This window comes from Catharus ustulatus, chromosome 3, assembly GCF_009819885.2.
Source record: "Catharus ustulatus isolate bCatUst1 chromosome 3, bCatUst1.pri.v2, whole genome shotgun sequence".
Classification (NCBI taxonomy): Eukaryota; Metazoa; Chordata; class Aves; order Passeriformes; family Turdidae; genus Catharus; species Catharus ustulatus.
Genome location: NC_046223.1, coordinates 118,249,063 through 118,263,799, shown reverse-complemented (window position 1 = coordinate 118,263,799; position 14,737 = coordinate 118,249,063). Strand labels below are relative to the sequence as shown.

The window sequence follows — 14,737 nt, the reverse complement described above, 5'->3', positions numbered from 1 at the left end:
TCAAAGGATGGAAGGCTCCTCATGCACATCACACAGATTTCAGTGATCTCCAGAGACCTTTGGGAGCTGCAGCTCACCACATCAAAGGGGTGTCCGTGGGCTTGGAGTACAAACATGGAATATTCAGGTGCCACAGGGGGTTCACAAGGCTCTGAGTCCATGCCCAGGGAACAGATATTCCCTTAGACAGCCTCTCCCTTCCAGACAACTCTGCATCAAAGGTGACCTGAAAAACTTTTTTTTAATGCATTAAAACATGTCCCAAACTTTAAAAAATCCCAAAGTCCAGATTTAAGAACTTTAAAATCTTTCTTTGCAAAGTAAGTTTTGCTTGTCCTGACAGATTTTGAGCTGTGGGAGCTGTGGACCTGTCACAGTGCTGAAGGGGGACAGATCCATGCACCAGTACAGTAATGTCACCATTATAAGCTGCACCATTTTTATTAAATTTTAGTCTGAACCCAAAGTGCGACTTATAATCAGGTGTGGCTGATATATGGACAAAGAATGAAAAGTTGCTGTTTTAGTTTGGAGGACAGGTGTCTGCTGAGAAAGGCAGGAGCTTCTCTTTGAAATGGAGAATGGAAACCCCCTCCCTCCAAATTATTATCATTTTGAAATCAAGGGGCTTTCAGGCAAAGATATGGGAATTAGGAATAACAGTTCTTTACTAGGGAAATTAAAATAGAAATACAGCACTACAAAGAAACAAACTCCAAACCCAGTGGAGAAAGGGGCTCCCTTAGTGTCCCAAACCCTCTGTTTTTATCTTGGTAAGAAATGTTGGGCTCTTCCCCCTGGCTGGAGCAACTCCCAATGGGATGCAGTAATTTTATCAGTGCCACAGTGGGACTCAATGACCATGAGCAGAAAATGACTGGCTGGAGGAAGGATGGGTTGTGAAAAGATAAAGAACAATGCCCTGCCTGGTTTCAATGGATGGCCCATTAGCAGAATATCTCCCAGGGAGATCAGGATCACTGCCCCACCCTCAACAGATGGTGATAGAACAGACACCTTTTATCACACTCTGGATTGTAACGTGCATCTTATAATCGTGAAATTACTGACGACATCATGTGGTAGTCTGCTGCCAGAGGGCAGGGCTGGATGGGATTTTGGGAAGAAATTCTTGGCTGGGAGAGTGGGGAGCCCCTGGCACAGGGAACCCAGAGAAGCTGTGGATCCAAGGCCAGGCTGGATGGGGTGAGGATGAGGATGAGGATGACATTTCTCTGCCCATGTTCCAGCAGTGTCCCCTCCATGCTGAGTCAGGATCAGTGCAGGTGACCCTGGGAGCCCTTCCAGGACTGTCAGCCTTGCAGTGTCCAGGGCAGCTGGGTGAGGATGAAAACCAAAATCTCCCACCAGCCTGGGGTGCTGAGTTCAAGGAATTCATTTGGGTTTTGATCATTTGTATGGAAGAGTCCAGCAGAACCCTGAGGTGCTGCTGGGACAGGTGCCTGCTGTCTCAGGAATCTTCAAAACAATTTCTCCTGGAGGTTTTCCTGAGCTGGGTCTGTGCCAGCCTCATTGTGCTCCTGTCCCCAACTTGTCACCTGCCTTGCAGTGTCCCAGCTGCTGTGACAGAGCACTGCTGGCTCCTGATGGTGGGGACAGTCACGACGTGCTTGTGTGTGTTGTGTGCTCTGGCAGTGCTGCAGAAATCAGCATTTCCTCCTGGTTTATGGATTTGGTGGCATTCAGGAGTTGCTGAGTCTTGAACAGCTTCTGCAATTTGAAAGTTGGAGTTTTTGGGGTTTTTTTTGTTCAAACAGCAGCTTGCAAAGGGCCAGAAAGTTGTGACAGTGCCTCTAAAATCCTTAAGCTGCTTGAATCGCTCCGAGGAGCCAGGCAATAAAAGAGCTGGAATAAAATGTATCCCACAATGTCCTTCACTTCTGCTGACAGCTGCAGTTTAAATTACTGGCACAACCTTTTAGCATAGCTGGCTTGTGAAAACTAATAAAATATAAAATGAAGTTACAACAGGGACTTGCCACCTCTTCCCTGGTGGAGAGTAGGGAGAAATGACCCTTTTTTTTTTTTTTTGAGGGGGTGAACCTGTGCTGAGTGCTGTTATTGCTTTAATGACAGTGATCAGAATAAAATATTAATATATGCTGCAATTCTTACATCATATTAATTATAGAGTGTTTATTAGACAAGGGGCTTCACTTTCATCATAAAGTGGCATTTATTCTGTGAAGAGTTTACATTTAAAAAAAAAAAAAAAAAAGCAGATTTTTATTTAGTAAACTGTCAGCATTCCAAGCTTGCCATAAAACATCTCCAGCCCTGGGAGGGCTGTGCAGATGCTGGGCTCGTGCAGCGTGGGTGAGGTTTGAAGTGGATGTTTCACATGGAAATGAAACCCCCTCAGCTGGGGCTCTTCACTGTGAAATCCTCCCTCGTGATTTCTGCAGCACTCTGGGGAGAACTTTGCAATCAGGGGAGGAAGGAGGGGTAGAAAGGTCCTGGCTGTTCTTGTTCCTACAAACATTTTGTGGCTGTGTGCACGTGGAGCCCTGCCAGGACCTGCAGCTTGGCAGGAGAGAGGAGCTCCCATCATCACCACGTTCCTTCCTTTGTATCCCAAAGATGTGGGCACTCAGGAAGTGTTTTGCCAGCTGAAGTAGAAAGGATGGAATCAGCCTTTATAAGCAGCACCAGCCCTGATTCCCTGCAGGGAGCTGGGAGAGGTTTGGAGTGTGGAGCACATTAGTGAGAGGGAGCCTGAGATGCTGTGCTGTCCCAGAGGCTGTGTAAGAGGATGAAGGCAGGATGTGGATGCTCCTTTTTGTTTTAAAACAAAGGGAAATGTCAAATGTTGCCTGCAGAATAATCCTGGAGCCTCGAGCTTTCCTTTACAAAAGGTATTTTATTTTTCTTTTAATTTTTTTAATCTGTTTGCAGCAGAGGTGTGGCTCAGAGAGGATTTGAGCTAGGGGAAAAGCTTGGTGGGAATTGCTGGGTTTGAGGCTGGATTTGGTGGGTGGGACTCGAGGTGTGGCACAGAACAGGTCGGGCTGGGTGGATTGCAGTGATCCTCTTGGACCTTAGCACTTGTGGAACAGTGGAGAAAATTATTTTATTTAGGATTTTTGTGGGAAATGATTGCATGGATGTAACCTGAGAGCTGTCAGTTATCAGGTGTTGTACAGGAAGAATTTTGTGTGAGGTGAGCTGAGGGAGCTGGGAATGCCTGGAAGCAGAACTGCTGGAGCAGGGAGCTGCTGACCTTTCAGATTTGCAATATCCCTTCTCCAGGTGGTCTCACCTGTACCTGGTTCCCCCTTTATTGTCCTTCAGCCTCCCTTTCTCCTCTGCAACCCAAATTATCAAACTTGTGGGAGCTTGCAGGCTCAAAACCCTGCCATAAATCCCAGCATGGTTTAGGAGGGAAGGGACCTTAAAGCTGATCTTGCTCCATGCCCTTGTCCCACCTCCCACTCCCCCAGGTTGTCAATCCCTGTTTGGAGAGCTCCAGAAGGAATGTCAGTGCCAGACACCATGCCTGGAGGCCATGCATGACTTCTTTCTGATCCCTGTGGTTTTATCTGGTTTTTTTTTTCTGTTTTAAACAGGAGGGAAACCCTTGAGATCAGCGCTGGGAGGAAGAAGAGAGGTGGTGAAGGAGTCGATGTGAGATGTGGGACAGGTCTGAGCCCAGGAGCTGAGGGACAGCAGGTAAAGCTCAAAGCAGCACTGCAGTGTCAGGCTGCCCCATGCCTGGGCTTAAGCTGCTTCTTCCCTTGCTGGATTTTAACATAATTTACCAAAACCTCTCCCACCCTTCTAACAACACTCCCCTCCTCCCCAAAGTCCAGCTGAAATAATGGTGAGATGAGGAAAGCTTGTAAAAATAGGGCAGGACCAGCACAGTGTCACCTCCAGAGCTTTAATCCAACCCCTTACATATTTTTTGGCCATCAACTCTTTCATTTAATCATCCATTAATTGCTGAAAGTTTAGCCAAATTCATTTGGCAGAAGTGCAGGCGAAGAAGCAACATTTCACAATATTCTGGTTTCAGCAGTTTTCAGTTCTGATTTTAAAAGCAGTGTTGAATGTCACTGATGGTCTGAGCTCAGTGTCTGGGTGCCTCAGGATCCAAATCCCTGCACACAGCTCAGGGGGAAGCTGGGCTCTGAACATTTTTCTTCTTTAGCATCATTCTCTGGGCAGATTCTTGTCCCCAAACTCTTTGTGGTGAAGGTGTGAGGATTAGTGCATGGGTGCTGATCACAGCTCTTGTGGGGGTGTGTGGCTGCCTGGGAGCCTTCCAGTCTCACTGCAGAGGCTGGAATTGCTGCCAGCAGCACATTTCTCCTTCCCCAGTTTTCTTCTCACTCCTGTAAGGAAGCCAGAGGATGAGATTTTGTGCCCTGTGCTGAGCTCCTTCAGGCAAACTCAGGCTCAGGTGACAAAAGTGAGGCACAGGAGTCACAGGGAACAGCATTTCCTGGCACAGGGACACAAGGACACAGCAGCACCCTGCACAAAGCTGCTCTGGCTGAGGTTTTGGAGGGGAAGCAGCACGTGGATTGTGACTGGGAGCCACCAGAGTTACACAAAAGTCAAAATGTGGCTGCTAAAGCTGAGTGCTGCTCTCAGGAAAGCTTGGATGAAGTGTGAGGGGCTGTGGTACAGCACAGAGCACCCTAGGTGCTCTCAAGGTCCCTTTTGGCCATGAACTCTGCATCTCTGACACATACCCAGTTCAAGTTTCTGTTCTGACTCCCTGGCAGAGGATTTCTCCAGGAGCTCCTTGTCCTTGTGAGCTGTGCTTGGAGCATCTGCTCTGGATATTCTTGGGCTGAACTGCTTCCAGCAGGCTTAGCAACTGTGCCTGTGATTTCCTGCAGGAAATCCAGCCCTGCAGGATGGTTTAGCTTATGGGACTGTGACTATCAAACCATCATGGCATTCTTGAATTGCCTTTTTTTTATTATTTTTTAAAAAACCTGTTAGCTGTCTCCCCCAATCCCCTATCTGTGCATCTATGGAGTTTTTTTTTTCCCTGCCTTGTTCAAGTGAAAGAGTAAATCCTTTTTGATTTATTCCAGAGCAGCCCTCGAGCTCAGCTCCTGTGAGAGCCTGCTGACTTGGAGTTCAAAAGATCTCACATCTTTGAGGCCAGGCTGTGGTCTTCCATCTTGCCTCAAAGTTAAACTGAAAGAGAAAAATTCCTTTTCTTCTCAAAAAGAAAATCACCATGCTGTGTAAGGGAATCAGACTTACCTGGAGCAGCAGAGAATGCCAACATGCAGAATTCCAGGTTAAAATCTGGTTGTTTTAGCAAGGCTTTATTTTCAAGTTGTTTAGGAAGTGTTTTATGGAGATAAACACTCCTTTAAAAGCAGTGCTGGTGCCTGGCTGGGATCCAAGCTGTGATCCTACATTAAAGCATTTTTGGAGTGTTTAAACCACTGCATTACCACAGAAATGGCAGCTCCTGTCCCTAACTCCCTGCTGATCTGCAGGGTTAGATGAGATGTTAGGAAGAAATTCTTTACTCTAAGAGTGGTGGTGAAGGAATAGAATTCCCAGAGAAGCTGTGGCTGCCCCTGGATCCCTGGAAGTGTCCAAGGACAGAGTGAAGAGAGTTTGGAGCAGCCTGGGATAGTGGAAGGTGTCCCTGCCATGACAGAGGTGGAATGGGACAATCTTTAAAGTCCTTCCCAGCCCAAATCATTCCATGATTCAGTGAGGTGCAGACATGTCTGATATATATATGTGTGTGTATGATTTATGTCCAGATACAGAGCAAAACAAACCTGCAAGAACTATTTCTATCCTCTTTCACTTCCACAGGGCCCTGCTTAGTCCAGATTTATGCAGTTGTGGCTGCAGCTGTGAGCTTGGAAGGGCAGAGGTGATGGATGGAAGACTTTAAATAAACTGTAGGGACCCTCCTTTTAAAATCCAGCTCCTCTGAGCAAGGTGACCTTGGCTCTGCTGTTGATTTGGGAATCCAGCTGATCCCTGGAGCAAAGCTTGGCCAGACAGGTTGGAGTTTTCAGCACACCTGAGGCTTGCAGATAAAACTGTGCTCTCCTAAAATTTGAATTTACACCTTGGAGAGGTGTATCTGTTTTTTAAAAAGCTTCAGTCCTGGTGTGGCATGCTGGGGAGAGAATCAGCTTTTTTACACCTTCCTTCAGGCAGCACAAAGTGTAGCCCTCACAGTGTGAGGGAAATCTCACATGGTGTTTTGCCAGCCCTTCTCAGCAGAACTCTTCCAGAAATCCTTTCTTTCAAAGTTTTTGGGCTTGTGGAGAGTGTGCATGGGAGCACCTTGGTGTTTTACCCCATTTCCAGGAGAAAATGTGTAAAAACTGCAATAATTCTTTGACATGTGTGGGTACAGTAAAGCACAGATAACAGAGTGGCTCTTGGTGTTCTGTCCCCACTCCCTGCTCTTTCTTCAGCAGAAAAAACCCACATCCTCATCTTCTCCCATGTTTTGAGCCAGCAATAAAGTAGGAAATTTTTTTTCCCCCCCAAATCTAATTTGAAACATGATGCCTGGACCGTTCTTAAACAGCTTCCAACTTAACAATAAAGAAACTTCACAGAGTGCTTGGCAGGAGCCTCTGTACATAATTTAGATCATAATCAGATGCATTAACACATTTTATATGGATCTCATGGGGGCCAGGAAGACGAGGTGTGCTGGGTAATTTCATTCCAGATTTCTTTACCTGATTGTTTATTACTCTTGGGGACTTCATTTGTGGTCCAAATGTCACCAGCAGAATCCTGCTGCTTCATGTGCCTGCATTCAGAGTAGCTGCTAGCAAGGCTTCAAACTCCTTAATTGCTGTGTTCTCCTCAGTCTTTCCATTCCGTGGTTGTCAGAGGGAGGATGGGGAGGGGAACAAAAGCAAGGACCCAAATCCTGCAAATTGCTGAGCCTGCAGCTGGATGGGAGGGAAGGTGCTGAGAGTTCTCCTCTCCCACCGAGTACAATCAGGAGAAAGCTGCATGGGGGAGACTCTTCCTCTCCCTCCCTTTCCCTTTGAGATGTTCAACATAAGCAGCTCTGATTTTATCAATCTCCTGGAAGCTTTTCAACACTCAATGCTCGTGTGTCTCTTGTGTTGCTTGATTGTTTTGCCATGATTCCACCCATTCCCAAGATGTCCTTGTGAAATCTCTCCTTTGACAGAAAAAATCTGTTGCTGCTTTGAAAAGTGATGTTTTGGATGTCTTTCTGCTCTGCTGGTTTTTATTATCCCCACAAAATGTGGGAAGCTCCCTGTCACTTCAACATCTCTTTTACACATGCTGGAGTGATAACCCTCCCCAGTTTGATGGGATTTATTTGTTACTGAGTGCCATGGAGTGGTGTAAAAGTGGGATTTCCAATCCTTCCCCAGCTCAGTGTGGGACATGAGGGGCTGCTGGAACCTCCTCAGCCAGGATCAGACAACCAGGAATCAACCAGGAATCAAGGCAGATGTGGCCTGGGTGTTTGGGCAGGTGAGAAAGCTCAAGAGCATGGAAGTGGCTGGATTTGGGCCACACAAAAGCAGCCCAAACCAAAACCACAGAGCTCCTTCTTCCCCTTTTTCACTGATAATGGTACAGAAAACCACCCCAGCCAGAGGAGAAGCATGGATTTGTTTGCCTCTTTTTTTTTTTTTTTCTCTGTAATAATAGTTTAACATGCAACAGCATCCCAAATGAGCTGAGCTCATAAAGTGCCTTTTACCACAGAGCATAATGATGATGGAGAAATGAGGATCCTTAAAAACTGGAGTTGATGGGCTTGCTGAATTTCCATTTTGTGTGCTGAGTGAATCCCTGTGTCTCACCCTGTCACTCCAGTGCCTGGTGCTGTTGAAATGTCCCCAGGGAGAGGTGAAAAGCTGTCACAAACTCCTGCCTTTCCCTGGGTTTTCCAGTGCTGAGGAATGGTGTTACTTGCAGGATATTCTCCTTCAAAATATAAAATTTGTTTTGCTCTCCTGAACAAACCCTTGCTTTAAACTGACAGAGGGCAGAGTTAGGTTGGATTTCAGGAAGAAATTCTGTACTCAGAAGATGGTGAGGCCCTGGCACAGGGTGCCCAGAGAAGCTGTGATTGCCTCTGGATCCCTGGAAGTGTCCAAGGCCAGGCTGGAGCAACCTGGGACAGTGGAAAATGTCCCTGACCATGGCAGAGGGTACAACTGGATGGTTTTTAAGGACTCTTCCAATTCAAAACCTTCTGCAATTCTGTGATTCTCTATGGGGGATGCTCTTTAAATAAGGCAGAAGGGAAAAGATGAAACAACTCTTCTGGTGGTTGGGAATGGGAATAAAGTGCATTTTCCTGCATCAGGCAGAGGGATGCTGCCTGTTGTGAGCAGGTGTGGTTGCCCTCCTCTGGCTGAAAACAGAACAACCTCCCAAGAGTGGAGACTTTTATGGTTTGTTGGATTATTGTGTTTGTTCAGAGTGACTTTGGAAAGAGTCAGGATCGTTGTGGATGCTGGGAGTTGATCAGTGCAACATCTCAGCTTTCACTGCAGAGCCACCCTGGGCAAGGGGAGATTTCTGAGCTGCTGGAGGAGCACGAGCAGAGCTGGACAAACTCTGCAGAGGTGGGTGCAGGGCTTGGAGAGGCTGCAGAGCACAGCTTGCTGCAGGATGTGGCTCTGAGGAATCTGTCCCCAAGGCTTGGTGACCCCAGAGCCCTCACAGCTCAGGACAGGCAGCTGAGCCTCTTCTGGTGGAGCTGCCTTGAGTTATGCATCAAGGTTGAGAATTAGATGACAGATTTAATTAGCTAATCATTTGCTGACCTTCATTTTTATGGAAATAATCTGAAAGTGAGTTTATCAGCAGTTAGCTGTTCCAGCAGAGAAGCAGAGGCTTGGAGGATTTAAGGGAACTGCAGCAGCACTGGTGATTTGGGTGTGTTAGACCATGTCCTTGAAGGCTGCTGATATTAAGCCAGGTAATCCTGGTCAGCAAAAAAATCTGACTTGTGCTTTGGGATTTTTTTTAACCATCTGGATCAGAGCAGCAGAGTCAGGGAGATAGTGTGTGCCTTGCAAGAGTGTCTTAGAGGTGAAACTTCTGCTCGGCGTTTGGAGCCGTTTCAAAATGTGAATCCTAGGAACTATAGATTTTGTCTTCTATGGATTTTGGCAAGACAGTTCTTGGAGCAGCTGAAAGGGAAATGAACCTGAGAGGAGCTTTTGACTTTGGTGAAACTCAAGAGTTACTTTCCAGTAACAGGGAGGCATTAAAAAAAAAAAAAAAAAGCCAAACCTGGTGACATCTGCAATTCAAACAGCATTTAATCCATTTTTTTTCTCCCACTACAGCAAGCAGACAGGATCCAGGGTGGGATGTGCACACCTTGTGTGTCTCTCTGCATGTTGGATGCATGGAAGGGTTGGGGAAATAAATGATTGTAGTGGTTGGGTCCTTAACAGGCTGTCCCTTAAATGTCCCATTTAATCTCACAGCATTGCTCTCATGAATGTTTCATCACCTCCTACAACTATTAAGTCCTACAATGCCACTAAAACACGTTGAATTTTAGTGTGAAAGTGGTGTGAGTGTCTTAATTGAAGAGATCTATTTTTGTGTCCAGAGGTAAATGCTGGAGAGAGGGAAGCACAGTGGTGGGAGCTCCTCACTGCCACCAGCTTACAAAGAGTTATTTTTATTATCCATTACAGCTTTATCTAGTTCAGCTATCCCCAGATATTCCCCCTTCTCTCTGGCATTTCTTTGAATTGCAGAACAAACAAGTTTGGAAGTCTCTAATTCAATATCCTGCTTATGGCAGAGGTAGATGAGATTGCTCAGGGCTTTGTCCAGTTGAGGTTGGATTGGGCTGGAGGGTCCACCAGCTCTCCAGGCTCCTGTTTTAATCTGAAATCAATTAATGAATTGTTTTTCCTACTGAATATCCACATAGGAGACTACATCAGAAACCTTGCTGTTGTCAAGGTGACCAAAATCTGCCAAGGATGGTTTCAGAAGGCAAATCAGTGAGGTTCAGTTTGCCCACAGCACATGGGAATGGATTCCAGGAGGGTTTGCTCCATCCATCCCTGCCCACAGAGTTCAGGTGTTGCTGTCCTCTTTATTCCAGGTACAAACCCTCTGCAGAGTGAGTTTGTGCTGTCAGAATTAACACTCAAAAAGGGAGTGCAGGTAACCTTGGCTTGCTCTCAACTTGGCTGCTTTCACTGCCTTCTCTAATAAAGCCTTTACAATTGCTGAGAGACACTTCAAGTTGTTCATGTTTAAATAAAGGGATTCATTTCAGCCCTCCTGCTGCTAAACTTGTACATTTGAATTTTGAGGAAGTGCCTTTTCCCTGTGAGGTGCAGAGGGGCTCTCTTTGATTGTATAAATGGACTGGAACTGTCCTGAGGAGCCACTGAACTCCTCAGCATCAGATCTGCACTTGGCAGGCAATTTCAACAATTAAAATGGCTCCATGAAGAGTAAATATAAAATGTTCTTGGGGCATGGATATAGGCAGGTGATCAGGAATGCTGCCCTTTAATCCTGTTCCTGCTGTTGGTTTTATTGATTGGATTGGTATTTTAACATTTCCATGCCTTTGTTTCCCCACCTATAAATTACTTGTGCCTTCCTTTTGGGTTATTGAGCTTGGCTGACACATAAAAATTGTCAAGGTAGGGTGCCAAGCTCACACAAACTATTTTATTTTTAGTGTCTTTTGAAATCTTGGACTTTTTGTTCTCCCTTTTATCTGTCTCTTCCTTTTTAATCACACCAAATGGAAATAAATTCAATCACAGCTGGTGCTGGAGAAGAATCATGAGGCCCATCCAGCTGGCTGTCTCAGGGCCAGAGTGGGATTGTTCCCTGCTCTGCATTTCCAAAGTATTTCATCTCCTTTAGCCTTGTGTTTGTGCAGTGATGAGCTCCTTTCACTTCTGTCATCAATCCTCAGTGGGAAGGGCTATTTTTAGGTGGCTGTAAGTAAATGGACATCAGGCACCAGGGAAAGGGGACTGGGTTATTTTTGGAAACCCATTCTGGCAGGTCCTGCTGTGGGATTTGTCTTCAGCTGGGCTGTCTCAGGCTGTGGGATCACTTCCCAAGGTTGTGAGCCTGGTTTTTTGGGTGTGATCTGCACTCTGAATGTGGAATTAGCAGCTGCTGGAGATGCTGTTGATGGCATCAGTTTGTGGGATTTAATTCCCCCTAGGCCAGGTTGGATGGGGCCCTGAGCACCCTGATCTGGTGAGTGGCAGGGGCTGGAATGAGAGGAGCCTTAAGGTCTTTTCCAACCCAAACCAGGCTGGGATTCTGGGATTCTGAAGCTGGAGGGATACAGGGTGAGGGTTGAACTGGACATTTTAGGGCAGAGGATGATGTTGGCTTAGGAGCAATGTGGAAAATGTACCTGGAGTGGAGCAGTCTGGGATTTTGGGATTTTTTTGGGGCAGAGGATGAGGTTGGCTTAGGGGCAATGTGGGAAATGCACCTGGAGTGGAGCAGTATGAGATTCTGGGATTTTGGGATTCTAAACCAGTCTGGCTGGGAGGGATGCAGGGTGGTGGTTGAACTGGAAATTTTAGGGGCAGAAGATGAGTTTGGCTTAGGGGCAATATGGGAAATGCTCCTGGAGTGGAGCAGTCTGGGATTTTGGGATTCTAAACCAGTCTGGCTGGGCGGGATGCAGGGTGATTGATGGTTGAACTGGAGATTTTAGGGACAGAAGATGAGTTTGGCTTAGGGGCAATGTAGGAAATGCTCCTGGAGTGGAGTAGTCTGGGATTTTGGGATTCTAAAGCAGGAGGAATGCAGGGTGATGGTTGAACTGGAGTTTTTGGGGCAGGGGATGAGTTTGGCTTAAGGGCAATGTGGAAAATGTACCTGGAGTGGAGCAGTCTGGAATTCTGGGATTTTGGGATTTTTTTGAGCAGAGGATGAGGTTGGCTTAGGGGCAATGTGGGAAATGCACCTGGAGTGGAGCAGTATGAGATTCTGGAGATTTTGGGATTCTAAACCAGTCTGGCTGGAAGGGATGCAGGGTGGTGGCAGAACTGGAGGTTTTGGGGCAGGGGATGAGTTTGGCTTAGGGGCAATGTGGGAAATGCACCTGGAATGGAGCAGTCTGGGGTCCTGGGATTTTGGAATTCTAAAGCAGGAGGGATGCAGGGTGGTGGTTAAACTGGAAATTTTAGGGGCAGAAGATGAGGTTGGCTTAGGGGCAATGTAGGAAATGCTCCTGGAGTGGAGCAGTCTGGGATTTTGGGATTTTTTGGGGCAGAGGATGAGGTTGGCTTAGGGGCAATGTGGGAAGTGCATCTGGAGTGGAGCAGTCTGAGATTCTGGGATTCTGGAATTCTAAAGCAGGAGGAATGCAGGGTGGTGGTTGAACTGGAGATTTTGGGGCAGAGGATGAGGTTGGCTTGGAAAATACACCTGGAGTGGAGCCAAGCCATGGAAATGCTCTCCCAATTGGAGCCCTTGATGGATGTGCAGACTTGGCACTGCCAGTGGTCACACAGCAGGTTTTGGGGTGCCCTTGAGAATCTGGGATTGTTCTGCTTCAGTGGATTGCAGAAGGTTTGGTTTTGCTTCAAAGAATTTTGTCATGGGGACGTGGTTTGGGGTGGGCTGGGTTTGGTTGGACTCAGTGATCTCAGAGGGCTTTTCCAACCTCAGTGATTCTGTGATTCCATGATTCCATCAGCATTTTGGGACAGCTGTGGCACAGTTCATGTGTGGAGCTGGTGCTGCTTGGAGCCACTCAGTTACTGAGCTGGGAATGTGCAAGGTGGAATCTGGGGGCAGTGACCAAATCTGAGAGCTCAGAAAGCCTGAGCACAAAACCTGTGCAGGGTTTAGATGCACATTATCTTCTCTCTCTGCCTCAGCAAAGACCCAAATCTCATTTCAAAGGTCAGAACATGCTCACACCTGGGTGTTCCCAGCCTTTTATAGATTGGTTGAACGCCAGTTCCTAAAATTAGCTGCTGCAGGGGAAAGCTGATACTGGTTCCATATCAGAGCCTTTCCTAAGCTCTGGGTGATCATTTACTTGATGGGCTCCTGTTGAAACTCATGGATAAAAGGTAGAAAATGGAAGAAAACCAGAACCTGATGCTGCTTCCTAACTGAGAAATAAAATCATGTGGGTTTTTGGGCAGAATCCCTTTTCTTGGTTGTTTTTGGAGGGTTTTTTTTTTGTTTTTTGTGAAGCTTTCCCAGGCCTGCCTTTAGAATCAGACTTATTTTTGTTTTCCTCAAACTTTCTGGTGATCCAAACATGCTGGGGAGCTCTGGGAAGGGGAGCATGTGACTCTGAAGGAGGCTGAAATGGTAAAGCACAGTCAGATCTGCTAAGCAACAGCATTGACACGTTTAAATAAATCTGCTGTTGACTAATATAGAGTGACATATTGAGAGCAATTAAAAAAAAAAAAGGAAACTAGGCACAAATTTGGGAAATGAGTGGAATGAGAACAGAACAAAGATGTTAGAGAGGATGCTGGATAAAAGAGAGGGAGGGCTGCTCCACAAAAGGAGTGTGCTGGAGAACCAGAGTGTCCATCAGGAAGGGAGAGACAATAACAGAAGTGCAGATTTGTGCTGAAATTATCCCTTGGCAGTTGGATCCTTGTGTTTCTGCTTCCCTGCCAACTCTGCTGGCTGCCAGGATTGAAAAGATTTGTGTACCTGGTGCAGAGAGGAGCATGTGGTGGGATGTCAGGCAGCTAGGAGAAGGTAAGGTGGCACTTCTTGTTCCTTTGGATCTGCTGTGATTTGGGTGTGAGTGCTGTCCCCATCCCTGTGGATATGGAGAGCAGAGCAGGGGCTGGGCTTGAAGCTGCTGAGAGGAAATCCCTTAAAATCACAGAATGGTTTGTATGGGAATGGACCTTAAAGCTCATCCCATTCCACTTTCCACTATCCCAGGTGGCTCCAAGCCCTGCCCAGCCTGGCCTTGGGCACTGCCAGGGATCCAGGGGCAGCCCCAGCTGCTCTGAGCACCTTGCAGAGCTCATCTGTGGAAGCTGCTGCTGCAGGAAGCTGTGAAACAGTGCTTGGTGTGGTTTTAACTTTCCTTTTCCCTCCCCTTTTTTTTTAAACAGTTCAAACTATACTATTGAGAATGTCTGTGATTGATTGCTTCAAAAGAAAATGTATTTTAATGGACAGCTGCTGTTCTTCAAGGGCTCCTACAATTCCTATTTGTTAATGGTTTGGGGGAAATTGTCCTGAATAAACTGTTCCATGACTGTGATTTATGGTTATTTTACAGCAAAGCAGCTGGAAATGAGGAGTGAGGGGCTGAAGTGAATGGATCATTGCCTTGATCTAATACAACCATCCTAGTGCTTCCCTAATATTTTTTTTGGATTCTCTACAGAGGCCAAATTGAGTTGTGGATTTTGTGCCCATCCTGATGCCTTTGTTCCAGGCTGATGCCTCCGTGTGGAGCTGTGTTTGCCAGCAGCTTTCCCAGCCTCTGGGAATGGCTCCCTGTTCCATCAGGTGTTTATTCTGGCCACCAGCAGCCTTTGTGCTGGGGGTGGCAGGAGGAAACTCCCACACTGTCCAGCCTGGGATGGTGTGAGGCTGGAAGGGAAATTTTGTGCAATCAGAACTGAGCTGAGAGTGAGATGGCACAGCTTGAGATGCTGGGGCTGGCTCTTTGTCCATAATAACTGCTCTGAATGGCCAGAAGAGGCATTTGTGGATTGCTCATCCATTAGCACCTCTCAGCATCTATTTTCTA

General features: G+C 46.6%; 1 protein-coding gene across 5 annotated transcripts in view; it reads left to right on the top strand.

Moving 5' to 3' along the window:
* The window catches only part of EXTL3 (exostosin like glycosyltransferase 3), a 114,628-nt gene that overhangs the window by 68,079 nt on the left and 31,812 nt on the right, over nt 1-14,737 (top strand). For 4 of the 5 annotated variants that reach the window (XM_033054669.1, XM_033054667.1, XM_033054670.1 and 1 more), the window contains exon 3: nt 3,588-3,690. The exons of the other annotated variant lie outside the window; for it this stretch is intronic. The gene's annotated coding sequence lies outside the window, so the exon portion shown is untranslated. The remainder of the gene's footprint in view (nt 1-3,587; nt 3,691-14,737) is intronic. 5 annotated transcript variants of the gene reach the window in all.